At 40.1% G+C, this 18,363-nt stretch overlaps 1 protein-coding gene across 1 annotated transcript in view; it reads right to left on the bottom strand.

Moving 5' to 3' along the window:
* Positions 1 to 18,363, bottom strand: part of DIP2B (disco interacting protein 2 homolog B) — a 262,889-nt gene that overhangs the window by 155,434 nt on the left and 89,092 nt on the right. The gene's annotated exons all lie outside the window — the stretch shown is intronic.

Genomic DNA, 18,363 nt, shown 5'->3' with positions numbered 1-18,363 from the left:
AACATTAATACTATTTTTAACCATGTTACCTAAATGAAACTTTTTTCTTTTAAACATCAAAAGTCTAGTTAGGAGAGAAAAATCAAGGTTTGAACTCTTAACAATTTTTTTTTGGGGGGGGAGAGTTTGGGGCCACACACGGTGACGCTCAGGAATTACTCCTCGCTATGCACTCAGAAAACATTCCTGGCTTGGGGGACCATTTGTGACGTTGGGGGATCGAACCGCGGTCTGTCCTAAGTTAGCGTGTGCAAAGCAAACACCATACCATTTGCACCACCGCTCCCGGCCCTCTAACACATTTTTTAAAATTAAAGTATTTAATAGAAATCACTGTGTGATAGTTACAAAGTTTTTCATGATTAAGTTTCAGTCAATGTCCAACAGTCATCCCTTCAATAGTACACATTTCCAGTTTTCCAGTGTCCCCAGTTTCCTTGCCATCCTCCCCACTCACTGTAGCTGTAGCTACACCTTTGTAGCTGTACCTCCCCCTTTTCTCCTCTCCTCACTACCACTACCACTCCCCTCCTTTTCCTACACCCAGCAGTACTCAGGGTTATTCTTACCGTGGCACTCAGAAGTTACTTCTGGCAGGTTTGAGGGACTATCTGGGATGTCAGGGATCAAACTTGGGTTGGCCACATGCAAAGCAAATGCTCTACCAGCTGGACTATCGCTCTGGCTCCAAATCTAAACCTTTTCTAATTAGCAAACTCAATAGTTTAGGTAATCAGCAATACACAACTCATGGTTTACCAAGGGCATCTTCTTTGCACATATGATGTGTCTTTTGCTGAAAAATATACAATCCAGTATCTCCTGTATCACTTTCACTCACAAGGTTCTCCTTATCTCCAACTCTTTCTCTTTCCCTTCTTGCATCTCTCTACTTAAAATATCCTAACAACCACTTTGGTTGGCTCTAAACACAGGTTATCAAGTAAAAACCTTCAGTAAGGGACCGCTGCTGTGGTTCGGAGCAGAAAGGCATCTGCCTTGCTGGTGCTAGCCTAGGACAGACCACAGTTCGATCCCCCGGCATCCCATATGGTCCCCCCCCCCCCCAAGCCAGAAGCGATTTCTGAGCGCACAGCCAGGAGTAAGCCCTGAGCATTACTGGATGTGGCTCAAAAACAAAAACAAAAAACCTTCAGTATTCAGAATCTCATTTGCTGTCACAAATGATCCTGAGACAAACTGCTAGACATGGTATCTTAAACATTTATCAACTGTTGACCATCTCAGCATTGGAATTCAGTCAAAAGAGTCTAATTTAGCCAAGTCAATCCATGCCATGAGAGGCAGATATACAAAGAAATGGAAGAGATCGAGAAGATTAACAACAATGTGAGACTATGGGGATGGGTCATCCTGTAACTTAAAAATGTTCTCTATGCTGCCTGACACCATTCATCTGTTACTTCACTGGTATTTGTTTACACATTGTGTCCTACTCAACTAAGCACTTGAGGGCAGGGATTGTGCCTTGTTCATTTTTTGTAGCCTGCCTACAGCCTGGCACAATAAACACTTGTTGAATGAGTGACTGAATGAATTAATAAGATGAAGGCAGAGAAGGAACAAAAAATCAAAGAGTCACATGTACTTGGGTAGAACAATGGAAATGTAAAAAAAATAAAATAAAATAAATAGGAGAGGAGGGTTTTTTCCACTATAAAAAGCTAAAAATCCCAAAATTGACTTTGTGAAATCTGGCAATTAGACTTCAGAGGTGTCCAGAAAAACAAGACTTAGACTGCCTATAGAGAAAATAATACATAACTCAAAGACACACACACACACATGTGACTGATTGGTTGTTGGACCAAACCCAGCAGCAGCACCCACAGGTTACTCTTGACTCTGCACTCAGAAATTGACCCTGGCAGGCTGGGGGGGTCCATATGGGATACCAGGAATCAACCGGGTCCCTCCAGGGTCATGTTGGCTGCATGCAAGGCAAATGTCCTACTGCTGTGCTATCTCTCCAGCCCTGACTCCAACATATATTAATGCACCTCTTAATACGATAGTAATGGAGAGCAAAACCAGACAGAAGAAATTCAGTTATGCCATGAATGTATGTTATTTCACATATCTGTCACTGCCTACTTAAGAGTCTTTGCATAATATTTTTCATCACCTATAGTTTTTGCCATTGTAATATTGTACTTTGTGTATTTGCCAAAAAATAATTTTTTAAAAGTTTGTAGGCCACACTCGATGATGCTCAGGGGTTACTCTTGGCTATGTGCTCAGAAATTGCTCCTAGCTTGGGGGACCATATGGGATGCTGGGGATCAAACCCAGGTCCATACTGAGTCAGCCCTTATAATTGCCAAAATTTAAGAATCACCTGTAGATTCCTTGGGAGGAGGAATGAGCAAAGTCTCCATCCTACAAAAAAAAACCTCAGCAATTGCACCCACAACTCATAATCTCTGACATGTCAATGGGCCAACTTCATTGGTTTACCACTGAATCCCTGCAGAGACACCTAACCAAACAAAACTTTAGAAATGCCTGTATTTGGGCTGAGATCTTCAGGGTTTTTTTTTTTTTAAACTTTATTTATTGATTGATCAATCAGTTGTTTTCTGGGCCACACCCAGTGGAGTTCAGGGGTCTTCCTGGCTCTGCACTCAGAAATAGTCCATAGCAGGCTAGGGGACTACATGGGATGGCGGGAATTGAACTAGGTCCCTCCCAAGTCAGCCGCATGCAAGGCAAATGTCCCATCACTGTGCTATCTCTCCAACCCCTCTAGGGATTTTTTTGTTTTCTTTTCTTTTCTTTTCTTTTCTTTTTTTTTTTTTTTTTTTTTGGTTTTTGGTTTTTGGGCCACACCCAGCGGTGCTCAGGGGTTACTCCTGGCTGTCTGCTCAGAAATAGCTCCTGGCAGGCTCGGGGGACCATATGGGACACCGGGATTTGAACCTACCACCTTTGGTCCTGGATCGGCTGCTTGCAAGGCAAACGCCACTGTGCTATCTCTCCAGGCCCTTTTAGGAATTTCTATAGACCAACATTTGGAAACCTGGTGAAGTAATAAGAACCCTGCTAATCTCTTCCACAAAGTCCTAGCATCTCTAGTGAATATGATGCAGAGATTTATATTAAATTTATTTAATTCTTCTGACATTTCATACAGAAATTATTCTTAGTCATTTTTGTGTGTGTGATTCAAATAAGATCTTCATCTCTCCGGGCCCCCCTCCAGGGATTTTTTTTAAGGTGAGTACAGGCAGCCTACCCCTTGCCCTTTCCTACTTCCAGAGCCCTGACAGCTATAGCCACTTCCCACAGTTGCCTTCATATCAAAGAATTTGTTAATTCCTAGACACACACAACACCTTCAAGTATTTTTGTACTGACACCCTTGGAACACACCAGATTAGATATTAAAATAACTTAGAAGCAACCTAAGATTAATAAACAAAACCATGGGACCGGGAAGGTGGTGCTAGAGGTAAGGTGTCTGCCCCCAAGCCAGGAGCGATTTCTGAGCGCATAGCCAGGAGTAACCCTTGAGCGTCAATCGGGTGTGGCCCAAAAAATAAGCAAATAAACAAATAAACAAAACCAATAAGAGAATGTACAACTAGCAACAAACAGCTTAGTAAACCTTCAGACAATAGCTTAATGAACCCATTGCAAGATATAATAATTTTCATAAATTTTATTTTGCTATAGTTTTTCTCGATAATTTCATTATCACTTAGCTGTAAATAGCAAAATAAAGTAAATTATTTCATGCCAGCCAAGGGGCAGTCTTGGGGATGGGTTGAGATCCGGGGACAATGGTGGAAGAAATTTTACACTGGTGATAGGACTGGTGTTAGAACATGGAATGACAGAAACAAATGGATTAAGAGTAACTATGTAAACTGTGGTGTCTAGAGAAATAAAAAAAAAAATAGTAACAGAATCACCTGTAGAACATGTAAAAACACATACATAAACAGGCCCTTCCTGTTTGAATCCTGATTCACACTAAAATTCTGATTCACAGTAGGTGTGGAGTAAAACTTAGATACCTGTGTTTCTAGCAAGTGGCTTTCAATGATGAATGAGTCTTTAGAATCAAGCCAGTTTGGAAAATGCTGCATTAAGAAGACCTGACTGGTACAGGACAATTTTGCTGACTTCATGTAAAGCAGGTACAAGAGGGGAACAAAGAATGTTGGACTCTGGGGGCCGGGCGGTGGCGCTAGAGGTAAGGTGTCTGCCTTGCCAGCGCTAGCCTAGGACGGACCGCGGTTCGATCCCCCGGTGTCCCATATGGTCCCCCAAGCCAGGAGCGACTTCTGAGCGCATAGCCAGGAGTAACCCCTGAGCGTCAACGGGTGTGGCCCAAAAACCAAAAACCAAAAAAAAAAAAAAAAAAAAAAAGAATGTTGGACTCTATACAGGCTCAACAGAGAGCATACACTCTAGGTCAAAAACTTATTCAAAGCATAACAGAACATGGTTTTGGGGTTTTGGGGGTTTTTTTGGGGGGGTAATTTGGGTATTTGTTTTTGCCATATGGAATAAAAAGGAATGTCATAACCATACCTGTATAAAATTTGCATCAAAATGAAACATATCTAAGTCAAACCTGTTGTTCAAGTTTTTTGAGACCTAAACAAATAAAGGGAAGATTAGTCTTCCCCTCCCAGGTAATAATGTATTTCTCCACCCAAGTGTTCACCTAGGCCAGTGGTCGGCAACCTGCAGCTGGCGAGTCACATGTGGCTCTTTACACTTTTAATTTGGCTCTTCTGTGTGCCGGGTGGCCGCTCCAGGAGTCAGGACTCTGTTCCTAGCCTCTGTCAGCACGTACCCTGTGTGGCTCTCAAAATAAATTTCAATCGTGGTTTTGGCGAGGTTTGGCTCAGTTGAAAAAAAAAAAGGTTGTCGACCACTGACCTAGGATAATAGTCACTTCCTGGGGTCTGTAAGTACCAGCAGATGTGGTGGTTCAAAGACACAGACACGGGGCCAGGAAGGTGGCGCTAGAGGTAAGGTGTCTGCCTTGCAAGCGCTAGCGTAGGACGGACTGCGGTTCGATCCCCTGGCGTCCCATATGGTCCCCCCAAGCCAGGAGTGATTTCTGAGCGCATAGCCAGGAGTAACCCCTGAGCATCAAACGGATGTGGCCCAAAAACAAAACAAAACAAAACAAAAAAACAAAGACACAGACACAAACAGTCTCAAGCTCTGAGCAATCTAAGTACCACATATCCGACTTGTTGCTTTGGCACTCCCCACAATCTTGACTATTCAACATCAGGCACATGGAAAAGCACATAGGCTGAACAGAACAAAAAGGAAGTCTGTTCCCAACTTCTTACCAAGTGAGATGAATAAAAGTAGCTGGGCACAAATAGTCCACAAATACTTCTCAAGCAGACAGAAGGAACTGGGTATGTGTCTATCAGTCAACCTAAGGTTTTTTTTTGTTTTTTTTGTTTTTTTGTTTTTTTTTCCAATTTGACAGTTTGGTTTTTGGGACTTGCCTGGCAGTGTAAGGCTTACTTCTGACCATGTCTTCAACATACTCTTTGAAATGCTTGGGGGAATGTGCAAAGCAAATGCCTACCTGGTATACTATCTTTTTGGCCCTTTATTTTTCTTGTTTTGCTTTTAGGTCATACCAGTGAACTCTAGGGCTACTTCTGGCTCTGCTATACTTACTCAGGGATTACTCCCAGCAGTGCTCAGGAAACAAAGTTGAATGCCAAGGATCAAACTGAAGTTGGCCACATATGAGGCAAGTGCCTTACTGCCTATACTATCTCTCGGACCCCTATGTAAGCCTCTTAAATTCCAACAACAATGAGGCAATAGTCTTACTATGAGTGAGCAATTTAAATGTATATACTGAAAAAAAATAAAAAAGAAACTAGGATCTAGCACACAGCCTAGCTACTTCCTGCCTCTAACTCGAGAGAAATTTCATTCAACCTCTTTTAACTTTCAATTTCCACGACTATAAATAGAAAACAAAAATAATGTACCTTGCAAAGTTTTTATTTTGATTAAAAATACTCAGTATGGGGGCCGGAGAGATAGCATGAAGGCAGGGTGTTTGCCTTGCATGCAGAAGGACAGTGGTTCATATCTCGGCATCCCATATGGTCCCCCAAGCCTGTCAGGAACAATTTCTGAGTGTAAAGCCAGAAATAACCCCTGAGCGCTGCCAAGTGTGACCCAAAAACAAAACAAAACAAAACAAAACAAAACAAAAAAACAAAACTCAGTATGGAGTCTGGGTTATAGAACATTTATCAAATATGAACTGAAAAGCTGCTGTCTAGATGGTGTTAGTGGTAGACAACTATATCATAAAGAGGAGACCGGCAAAGATTATTAAAAATTCTCCATAATTAAGTACCATGGAACAAAGGTACACCAAATGCAATGGGAGCCTGAAACAAAAAATTATAATTTCTGCCTGGGTAGGAAAAGGAAGCTTCATGGAGTAAGGGGCATAGATCTGTCAGTCTGACAGAAATATGATATAAACTCCTAATGATACATTAGCAGTTCACTGGTTTTTCTTTCCTGATTACCAGTTTTGTAAAGGATTTGGTAGTTGCTTTAGGATTATCTCCCCAAAGAGATGTAAGGCAATGCTAAGTAGTTTTCAGGGATGACCTTAGCGAGCAACCACAGCAATTAAACACTAAATAAACACAGGGTTTGAGAAATCCTAGAGTCACCCAGTTGAAGGTATGGCTAATCTCAACAGAGAGAGGATTATAGCCCAACCACTCTCTTTCTGCTCCAATGGAAATTTAAAGTGATGTGCTTCAGAGTTACACCTGTTTAGTAATAGGCAGCAATAGCTAGGGCAACTTAGGGTATACCATGCACTTTGAGCACCAAATAGATGACACACAGAATATTAACCCTTTAAGAATGAAAGAATACCTATGTCTTCAAGAAGTTCCTTGTGTAAATAATTACAATAAAAGTGACATGTTATAATTAAGCAATGCTACACAAAGTCCTATAGGAGTACAAAGGCAATAATGGTGATAAAACTAATTATAAGACTCAATAAAGAAGTAAACAGCAACAACAAGCCCATACGGTGATAGCATTATCATTCCTATTTTATAGGCAATTCTGAGGCACATTAAATTTAAGCAACTTGGCCACCGGCATGCCTCATCAGGTGTGTAATCTGGCTTTGAACTCAAACTTTAAGGTTGTTCCTCTTACTTGCTACCTAAATTCAGCTTCAGAAAGAGAGGGAAGACTTCATAGAAGCTGCTCTTGCACTGGATCTTGAAGGATGATACACTATTTCTCAAGCTCACAACCATGAGAAAGGTCTTTATTAAGCGTCAAAAGGATATTTTTAAAAATTGAACTTATCATTCAACCTGATAACCCTAATACCATTCCTTAAGTCACAGTAAAAGAAAAGTTGGTATGAAATCTTCGAACACCTGAACTTTAGGAATGATACTTATCTGTAGATCAACAATTCCTTTTACACTGAATGTCTTTATAGAACACAACCATCCTTCTAACATTTCAAAATACTCTGATATCAAATCTTTACGGTCAGCAGAGGTGCTTTGGGATGAATTATACCTGGCAGTACTCAGGGCTTACTCCTGATTCTAAGTCCAGGAAGCATTCCTAGTGGTGCTCAGGGAACCAGATGTGGTGCTGGGGATCAAACTTAGGTCAACTAGGTGCAAGAAAAGTGCCCTACTATCTTTCTGGCCCATAACATTAATTAATTTTGATTTGACTAAAAATTCTCTTGATGAATAGAAAGAACATTACTGTCATGCAAAGCAAGAAATATAGACATGAAAAGATAAATGTCAAGTTAAAGAACACGCAGATTAGTTTCACTGTTATTTGTTCATCGTTTTAGTTGTATGTGATTCAATAGTCAGATTCAATAAAAACGTAAAACTAATCTATTGTTCATAAAATGAACAACAAAAAATAAACAATTCTGGGGCCAGAGAGATAGCATGGAGGTAAGGCATTTACCTTTCATGCAGAAGGTCATCAGTTCGAATCCTGGCGTCCCACCTGGTCCCCCGTGCCTGCCAGGAGCAATTTCTGAGCACGGAGCCAGGAAAAAATCCCTGAGCACTGCCGGGTGTGACCCAAAAACCACAAAAGAATAAAAATTAAAAAATAAACAATTCTGATAATTCATTATAAATACAGATCCCTTTTCAGAAGACATTTTTTTAAAATCTGCCCACCAAACAACAGGTCCTGCATGAATTGTCTCTTTTTATCATCTTTTAAATGAGACAAATAACTAGAAAAAAATAGTCTGTAGTTAAAAGTCATTAAACACCATTACTAAATATTCCACTAATAAAGAATTTGGCCTTTCTGTTTGTTCTGGAAAAGAAAAGAGAGACCACAGAGAAAAATTCTAGAATCATCACCTTCTTTGTTTATCTCTAATAAAAACTATTCTATCCTCTATGTGCAAATCTTAGACCAGAAATGTTGACTATGATGGAAAGTGAGAGTAAGCAGAACTGGAGTCATGGCTGTTCATACCTAAAGCAAATTCTAACAAAATTTACTAATTTCATCCTCTTCTCCTTCCACACTAATTTTATTCAATGAACCAGATGTTGAAGTTATCACTTCTCCCACCATTCCTGTAGAGATTTTGTTTTGCGGTCACACCTAGGGGGTTCTGTGCTCGGGGAACCATATGTGGCCCTGAGGATGAACCCAGATTGGCCACATGCTAGACAAGCACCTTACTCCCTGTATTATTTTTTCCAGCCTAAGAGATAATATATATTTAAAACTCACAAACACACACCAAAATAAACCTTAACCTTTAACTAGCCACAAGGCATTTTGGCTTTTGACTCACTCTACATTTTTTTTTTATTCCAGTATATCTAAACTCTAAATTATTCTCTTTGTTGGGAACACACACATAAACACAGTGTTGCTTTAGGCTTCCTCCTGGCTCTGAGCTTAGGTGATGTTATGGGGTACTGAGGACTAAACCAAGACAGCTACATGCAAGTTAAGAATCCCACCACCATACTATCGCTTTGGCCTCTAAATTGTTCATTAAAATGTACTTGTAAGGTCATGAAAATAACTCAAAGGTCTGAGCACATGCAAAGCCCCTGGCTCAATCTCCATACCACATGGATCCTGAGCACCACTGGAAGCTAGCCCCCACTACCATCAGCACAGAGCCAAAAGTAAGCCCTGAGTGGCCAGATGTGTTCTAAAAAAAAGTACACAAGTATGAGGTCAGAGAGATAGCACAGTGGTAGGGTGCTCAGAGGTTACTCCTGGCTCTGCACTCAGAAATTGCTCCTGGCAGGCTCAGGGACCATATGGGATGCCAGGAATTGAACCAAGCCCATCCAGGGTTGGTCGTGTACAAGGCAAATGCCCTACCACTGTGCTATGGCTCTGGCCAAAAAAAAAAAAAAACCTCTATTCTTGGGCCCGGAGAGATAGCACAGCGGCGTTTGCCTTGCAAGCAGCCGATCCAGGGCCAAAGGTGGTTGGTTCAAATCCCAGTGTCCCATATGGTCCCCAGTGCCTGCCAGGAGCTATTTCTGAGCAGACAGCAAGGAGTAACCCCTGAGCACCACCGGGTGTGCCCCCCCCCAAAAAAAAAACCTCTATTCTTACTTTCTACACACAGATAGAATTAATCTTATATTGAAAGGAGAATGAAAGGATTGTTTTCATAGTTTATCAAATAAATCTGTTAAATTACTTCAATCTATTCAAATATGAAGTTTTCTTTTTAATATAAATTGTATCTTGAAAAAAAAATCAGTGTTATCTAAAAGCCTTCAGTGAGCAACCCATGAAAGCTATAGGCTATAACCTTTCATCTTATTTTTTACTTTTTGGTTTTCTGTATCATACTTGGCAGAACTCAAGGCTTTGTAATCATGGATAACTCCGGGCAATCCTTGGAGGGCCATAGGTTGAGATAGGGATAGAATTCGGATCAATCATAGACTAGCACCACATAATATCCCAGAGCCTGTAGTAAGCCCTGAGTCCTGTCAGGTATTCCCATTCTGGGGCTAAAGCAATAGTACAGCAGGTAAGGTGATTGACTTGAACTGGTTTGATTCCTAGCCTTCAACATGGTCCCCCAAGCACTGCCAGAAATAATTCCTGAGTGCAGAGCCAAGAATAACTCTGACCATCACTTGATATAGCTCCAAAAGCAAAATCAAACAAAAATGTCCATTCTGGGTAGAAGTCTTACTTTACTTAAGACACTCACTAGACACTTTTTACCTCAAGAATTGAAGCTTAATAAGCCCAGATTACTTTCTCCCAGAATGCAAACCAAAACTGTGTTTGGCTTCCTAGCTTTGTTTTCTAGGTCAAGTACATATGACTTCTTATAAATGGTATTTCACCCAAGGCATCAAGCAAGTTCAAACAAATAAAAGGCAATAGACCAAAACACTTAAAAAACACTAAGAAACTAAACTCTGATCAACACCATCAAGAAGTTGGCTAAATTAACTATCATGCAAATGGTATTTTCATTTGTTCTGCAGAAAAACTGCAACTAAAAAATTTGCTATACAAATGACAAAGGGAACACAAGCTCATGTCCCAACATGAAGCAGACCTGGGTCTGTGCTCTGCTGCCGCTGTTCACTGGCTCCTTGGCAAGCTTTGCCTTAGTTTCATAATAGCTAAAACTGGAATAACTCCTACCTGAAGTACATATTATTTCTAAGTGATAGATTAAACGCAAACGTCATTGGTACATAATACAAATTCTACTAGTTTTAGTCGACACCACCCTTGACACCACCCTTAAGTATGAACAATAACTTAATCCTTAAAAGGGTTACTTAGAAAATTCCAAGTTGGTAAACTCTCTTTATTTTAAAGAATTAATAAAATTTTATAAAGGGAAGGAGAGGCTGCATTAAATGTCTCTAAAGATACCTCTCTGGGCTGGATCTTAACAATAGAAGCCAACAAAGTTATGCCTTTGGAATAATTGAAAGTTATGCCTCTTTAGGAACTAACAAAGTAGAAAAGCTGATACCAACTAGGTGTAATTGCCAAGGTCTTCAGAAGGCCCACTAAGAAGCCCTTCCTCAGGAGGATGGCTGACCAGATATCTTTGATAGTGGGGGTGCTATTTCTCATGCTTAATTCAAACTTTTATTTGGTCCAAATATGAATCTCCCTTCTGCTCTATTAACATATTAATATATGTATATCTATTAATATATGTACATATTTGAGCACTTCCAAGTATAAGGATTAATACAGGCAAATACAGCCTTGATTAAATTTCTCTTTACCTGGAAAACTCAGCACTTAAAAACAACTTTAATCCTGATTTTCAAATAGCCCTGAAGCTTTAAACAGACAGACCTCTCTGTTGAATGAAAGGAATGTTTGCTTTGGGACATCTCAAAGGGACTCTGAGTGACTTGCTAACTAATTTTTACCCCAGAGTTAACATCCAATGTTTGGCCTGAAAGTAGCAATGGGTTGGGGTTTTTTGTTTGCTTTGTTTTGTTTTGTTTTTGCTTTTTGAGCCACACCCTGTGAAGCTCAGGATTACTTCTGGCTATGTGCTCAGAAATCACTCCTGGCTTGGGGGACCATAAGGATGCCAGGGTTCGAACTGAGGTCCATCCAGGATCAGCTCATGCAAGGCAAACTCACCCAGCCCTTCCACCTTACAACTGTGCTATATCACTCTGGCCCCAGCAATGGGTTGTTAAGAAAACTTTTACCAGGTATAGATTTGCATTCCATTCATATAAGTTTGTCTCTTTTATTGTCCCTTCTAAAAACTATTTCTTAGTCAGACCTTTTAGGTAGTTTAGGTGCTAACCCCTAAAGCAAAAGCCCGGTCCCTCCGTTAAAAAAAAATTGATAGGAAACCTGGCTTCTGGCTAAATCCTTTAATATACATTGAATTGACACCTAGGGCCTGACCAGAGAGGAACTATTTTGAGATGTTAAAATTTACCCTCTCTTGGGGCCTGTGAGGTGGCACTAGAGGTAAGGTGTCTGCCTTGCAAGAACTAGCCAAGGAAGAACCTCAGTTCGATTCCCCATTGTCCCCCCAAGCCAGGGGCAATTTCTGAGCCCTTAGCCAGGAGTAACCCCTGAGCATCAAACGGGTGTGGCCGAAAAACCAAAAAAAAAAAAAAAAGTACCCTCTTTTTATTCTCTGAACTCTTAATTGAAATCTATCTATTCATAAAGTCCACAAACCCCCTAGAGGCATGTGAATTGTTTTGAAGATCAAAGTGTATGCAGATAAAGCTTTTATTAACAAGAGAGATATGCAGTACTTTGCAAAGAAACAAATGTGAGCATTTTCTGCCACACATCTGCATGTGGCTCCTCATATTTTATAATCTGCTATTCGTGCACCCACTTTCCTGAGAGAATTCCAAGAAATTCTCTAACAAGTCCGGACCAAGATAGCCATGAGAAGAGGGTACAAAATCTAAGACAGTAATGAGCAGGTTAAAATGAATCTAAGTAAATGTATAGAAATAAAGTCATGCCATATGAACAAAACAAGATTACATGCATCAATTTAAGGTTAAAATTGCAAAGACCTAGAGGAAATCAGAACAATGGTATAGAGGGCAGGACATTTGCCTTCTATGCAGCTGGCCTGGGTTCAATCTTCAGCATCCTATATGGACCCGAGTCCCACCAAGAGCAATTCCTGAGTAGAGTCAGGAGTAACCACTAAGCACTGCAAGGTGTGGCCCCAAAACAAACAAACATTTTTATTACGGATTCTTTGCTTTTTTTTGTTTGTTTTTTTTTTTGTTTGTTTTTTTGCGGGGGTAGGGGGGACCATATTCAAATGTACTCTTGGCTTACTCTTTACTCTACGGTGTGTGTGTGTGTGGGGTGTGTGTGTGTGTGTGTGTGTGTGTGTGTGTGTGTGTGTGTGTGTGTGTGTGTGTGTGTGTTTCTGTCTGTCCCATATCCAAATGTATACTCTTGACTCTGTACTCAGGGATATCTCCTAGTAGTGCATGGGGGGAGGGGACCTTAGGTGTTGTCAGGGATTGGAAATGGAGTTGGCTACATGGAAGCCCCATACCTCTTATACTAGCTCTTTAGCCTGAGGCTCCTTTTTCCTCTTATGCTGAGTTTAATCTTTAATTTTCCTTAAAAAACTAGAAAACTTTTACAACAAAACTGTTGCAAAATAGAGAGTACAAAGAGTAAAACCTAGTTTCTTTCCTGGTTCAACATATGGTCCTTCAAGAATCACCAAAAGTCATTCCTGAGCCAGGAATTGCTAAAGGCAGCATAATAAGTTTAACCCAAACATACCCCCCAGCTTTAAAAAAAAAAAAAGAAGAAGAAAGAAAACAGGAACAAGAATCATCCAGTAATTGCCTTTATTCCAGTAAGCATCCATATAGCTATATAAAACTGGGCAGTGCCAGACTCTGGAAACAATCAAGATGCCCTTCAACAGATGAATGGCTAAAGAAATTGTGGTACATATACACAATGGAATATTATGCAGCTGTCAGGAGAGATGAAGTCATAAAATTTTCCTATACATGGATGTACATGGAAACCGTTATGCTGAGTGAAATAAGCCAGAGGGAAAGAGAGAGACACAGAATAATCTCACTGAAAGACATTATTGTTATAATCCCCAGAGATGAGGGCTGGAAGGATCTGCTCACGATATAAAGCTTACCACAAAGAGTGTTGACTGCAGTTAGAAAAATAACTACACTAACAACTACCATGACAATGTTAATGAATAGGAGAGGGAGAATGACTGTCTCAAATACAGGCAGGGGATGGAGGAGGAGGGAGATAGAGGGCATTGGTGGTGGGAATGTTGCACTGGTGAAGGGGGATGTTCTTTGTACTACTGAAACCAAACTACAATCATGTTTGTAATCATGGTGTTTAAAAAAAGAAATTAAAAAAGGATTCCATTTAAAAAAGAAAACTCTGGGCAGTAAGTAACTATCTGTATCAATCATTGAGCACAAATTAAACAAGGTAGATGTCAGGCATTCTTTATCAGTGATTTAAAAAAAATGAACTGGGAGCCGAAGAGATAGCATGGAGGTTGAACGTTTGCCTTTCATGCAGAAGGTCATTGGTTTGAATCCCAGCATCCCATATGGTCCCCCGAGCCTGCCAGGAGCGATTTCTGAGCCTGGAGCCAGGAGTAATCCCTGAGCACTGCTGGATGTGACCCCCCCCCCCAAAAAAAAAGAACTGATAAAAATCTAAGTATGTGCTCTTACAAGTTCAAAAATGTCAAGCCAACATTTGAAGCAATTGAAGAATTTTACTGATAGCCAATAAACACTGATCTCGAAACCAAAGATGCACAGGGTAAAACCTGTGCATCCCCAGAGATGAGGGCCGGAAGGATCGGCTCACGATATAAAACTGTGGAACACAAAATAAGTAATTTTTCCAGGTTAAAAAGAAAAAAAAAAAAACCTTTCCAAAGACACAGAAAACTTACGTTTTGCATAAATTTATAATCTCAAATTCCAAATGTCAGGAGATTAATTTTTTTTTCTTCCAAACTAACTCTTTGATCCTGGGTAAGTCACCTGTACCTCTCTGGGCTTAAGTTTCCCTATGTACTACTGAGAATTGAACAGGCTTAACTTAAGCTCAGTTTTTGCTCAATGTCTGATGAATGCACTTGCCTAGCAGTTATATGTGGCAAATCAAAGGCAGGTACCTAGAGTGATAGAACAACAGATAGGGTGTTTGCCTTGTACATGGCCAACCCAGGTTTGATCCTCAGCATCCCATATGGTCCTTTGAGCACCAACAGGAATGACCCCTGAGCACTGACAGTTATGGTTCAAAAACATGAGATAGACAGTTTGACAGAGTCCACCAAACAAATAAACAATAGTATGAGGTAGGTATGAGATTCTGAAGCTTTAACAGTCACATTGCTCTCAGTACAGGGTCAAATCTAGAACTTGATCCACACTGCTCAGTATAGGGTCAAATCTAGAACTTGATCCACCCTGGGTAACTGAGGAAATAACATTTAAACTGAGATCTAACAAACTAAGATGCTTAAATACTTTGACAATGAACTGAGAGGGGACTGTGGGTATTCTTACCACTGTGGATTCAGGAGTTTATTATAAATCAGATAAAGTCAATAAAAGGCTTTAAGAGGATCAAATAAATCATAAGACAAGATCAGTGATGAAAACTAAAGTTTTTTAAAAGATCAGGAGAAAGATTCACAGTTAGGGACACAGAATTTTTGCAGGGCAAATGTTATTATTCATTTTCAATGTATGTCAAGACATATAAGAGGGTGGAAGCAAGGTAGTGAGGTAGAAAAATGACCAGAGTTTAAGTATGATGTACAAATGGCATGAGTTATAAATTCTATGGGGAGGCAGAGGGGAATAAGAAAGCTGTGAGGTCATTGGGGGAAGGAATAGGTACACTGATAGTGGGTTGATATTGGAATTATGTCCATGAGAAATCATTGTAACAAAAATTAAAAAATAAAAATTAGGGCCAGAGTGATAGTACAGTGGTAGGTCACTTGCCTTCCATGCACTGACCCAGAATGAACCTGGACTCAATCCCCAGTATCCCTATGGTCAGTCCCCTGAGTCTGCCAGGAGTGATTTCTGAGCACAGAGCCAGGAGTAACTCCTGAGTGCCACCGGGTGTGGCCCCAAACCCCTCCAAAAAACAACAAAAATTAAGTAAACTCAAGTTAGTTAAAAATTAAAATCTTGGGCCCGGAGAGATAGCACAGCGGTGTTTGCCTTGCAAGCAGCCGATCCAGGACCAAAGGTGGTTGGTTCGAATCCCGGTGTCCCATATGGTCCCCCGTGCCTGCCAGGAGCAATTTCTGAGCAGACAGCCAGGAATAATCCCTGAGCATCGCCGGGTGTGGCCCAAAAACTAAAATAAATAAATAAATAAATAAATAAATAAATAAATAAATAAATAAATAAATAAATAAAATTAAAATCTTTAATCTGTATCCATTAAAAATAGCAGTTACATATAGTCACCTTCTTAGTAAAAAATATTCTCTACAATCTACATAAAGATTGCATTTCTATGAATCATATCTATTCTTATATGAATCAGATATTTTGTCAAAAGAATATGCTATAAATATTAAAGGCCCTAAGAGACCAGGACAATGTAGACCAAACTTTGAGGCTTATTGGTTGAAACCAAAAAATTTTGGGATGATGAAGGACCAGGTGATTCATTGACAACTTCCAGATTATTTGCATAAAATTTTTTTTCATAATAAAAAAATCACAATTAGTCAAAGGATCACTAGAAACTCTAGAACACTGTTTGGAAGACCCCAAAAGTAAATGAGAATATGAAGGGATCGAGGCCAAGAAGTGCTTATTGATCAACAATTAATCAATAATATAATTTTTGGGGATCAGAGATATAGCACAGCGGCATTTGCCTTGCAAGCAGCCGACCCAGGACCTAAGATGGTTGGTTCAAATCCCGGTGTCCCATATGGTCCCCCGTGCCTGCCAGGAGCTATTTCTGAGCAGATAGCCAGGAGTAATCCCTGAGTGCCACCAGGTATGGCCCAAAAACAAAACAAAACAAAAACAAAAAAATCAATAATATAATTTTTGGTTTTGGGTGGTCACACCCAGCTGCGCTCAGGGGTTACTCCTGTGCTCTTCTGGCAGGTTTGGGAAATCATACGGGGTGCTGGGGATCAAACCTGGGTCGGCTACATACAAGGTAAACACCTTACTCACTGTGCTATCATTCTGGTACCCTCAATAATATAAATTTACTAAATGGCCGAAGAGATCGCACAGCGGTGGGGCATTTGCCTTGCATGCAGCCAACCCAGGAGGACCCTGGTTCAATACCTGGCATCTCATATGGTCCCCAGCCTGCCAGGGGCAATTTCCAAGTGCAGAGCTGGGAGTGGCCCATGAGCGCTACTGGGTGTGACCCAAGAACCATCAATCACTAAATAAATAAAGTTTTTTAAATTAATTTACTAAAGAAATGATGTGCAATGATGCTGAGGAAGTTGAAAAGGTATCAAACCTAGTGGGTGAGTGGAGGATCAGATGTCACTAAGGAAAGAGGCAGAATAAGAGGGAATAAAAAAAAGAAAAGAAAAGAGAAGAGAAGAGAAGAGAAGAGAAGAGAAGAGAAGAGAAGAGAAGAGAAGAGAAGAGAAGAGAAGAGAAGAGAAGAGAAAAGAAAAGAAAAGAAAAGAAAAGAAAAGAAAAGAAAAGAAAAGAAAAAGCAGTGGAGAGAAGGAAAGGGGAGTTCCTAAACCCAAAAGTGCCCACCCTGGATCAAATGTTCCTTAGATGCTCTTTCAAAGCAAGATTTAAAATAAATAGCTATGAATGAATATTTGTTAAAGATTAAGGGAAAAAAACCCACACCCATCAATGTATTCTCAGTCAAGGAGTAAAAATGTTAAGCATCACTACTATTCTTAGCAATACAAGATCCCTGAGATAAGGAAGGCAAATTAAGAAAAGAATAAAAATGATCCTATATAAAAGTGCCCATGGCACTGCAGCAATCTAAATGCTGATGTTCTTAGGAAGTAGAAAATACATGGTGAGCTGTTTACAGGTTTGTATAAATAATCTGTGTTTTTATAAACACCTATACTGAGTCACCCGTGTTCAGGTGCTCTAACTTTGGTTTGACGGTTAGAATAAATTTCTTTATTTCCATAGGATGTCTGCTCATTGTTCCGCTAGAGATATTTAAGTCTACCATGTCACTCCCTCCCCCAGCAAATCTACTTCTTTCCGGCAATTTCACTTGAAGAGAGCCAAAAAGGACAAAAAAAACCCCTTCCTAAAATAGCAAAGACAACAATGCAAGGAATACTACTTCAGAGTTAAAACATATTATTTCCTGTACCTTATTCAATGTACTAAGCACAATCAAAATTAGTAATTAAAAGAGAAACAAAACAAAACTAAAAACAACCATGATGACTGCTTACTCTTGAAAAAGATTTCACGCTTTCTCTACATTTATTGTTTTTGTTTTTGGGTTACACCTTACAGTGCTTGGGGTAACTCCTGACTCTCTGCTCAGCAGTCACTCCTGGCAGGCTTGGAGGGACCATGTGGGATGCCAGGGATCAAACCAGGTCAGTCCTGGGGCAGCCTCAAGGGTGCAAGGCAAATGCCCTACTGTTGATACCACCATCACACATCTAAATGTAATATATGAAAGAGCCAGGAGTAACCTGAGCACTGCCAGGTGTTCCCCCCACCACCAAAAAAAAAAAAAAAAGAAGACCTTGTTGCATCAGAAATTTAATAACTCAAAATACAGCTATTCAAAATATTTTGTATTCAG

The sequence above is a fragment of the Suncus etruscus genome, chromosome 11, assembly GCF_024139225.1.
Source record: "Suncus etruscus isolate mSunEtr1 chromosome 11, mSunEtr1.pri.cur, whole genome shotgun sequence".
In the NCBI taxonomy this organism is placed as follows: Eukaryota; Metazoa; Chordata; class Mammalia; order Eulipotyphla; family Soricidae; genus Suncus; species Suncus etruscus.
The sequence above is the reverse complement of the archived record's forward strand: the minus strand, read 5'-3'. Positions and strand labels throughout refer to the sequence as shown.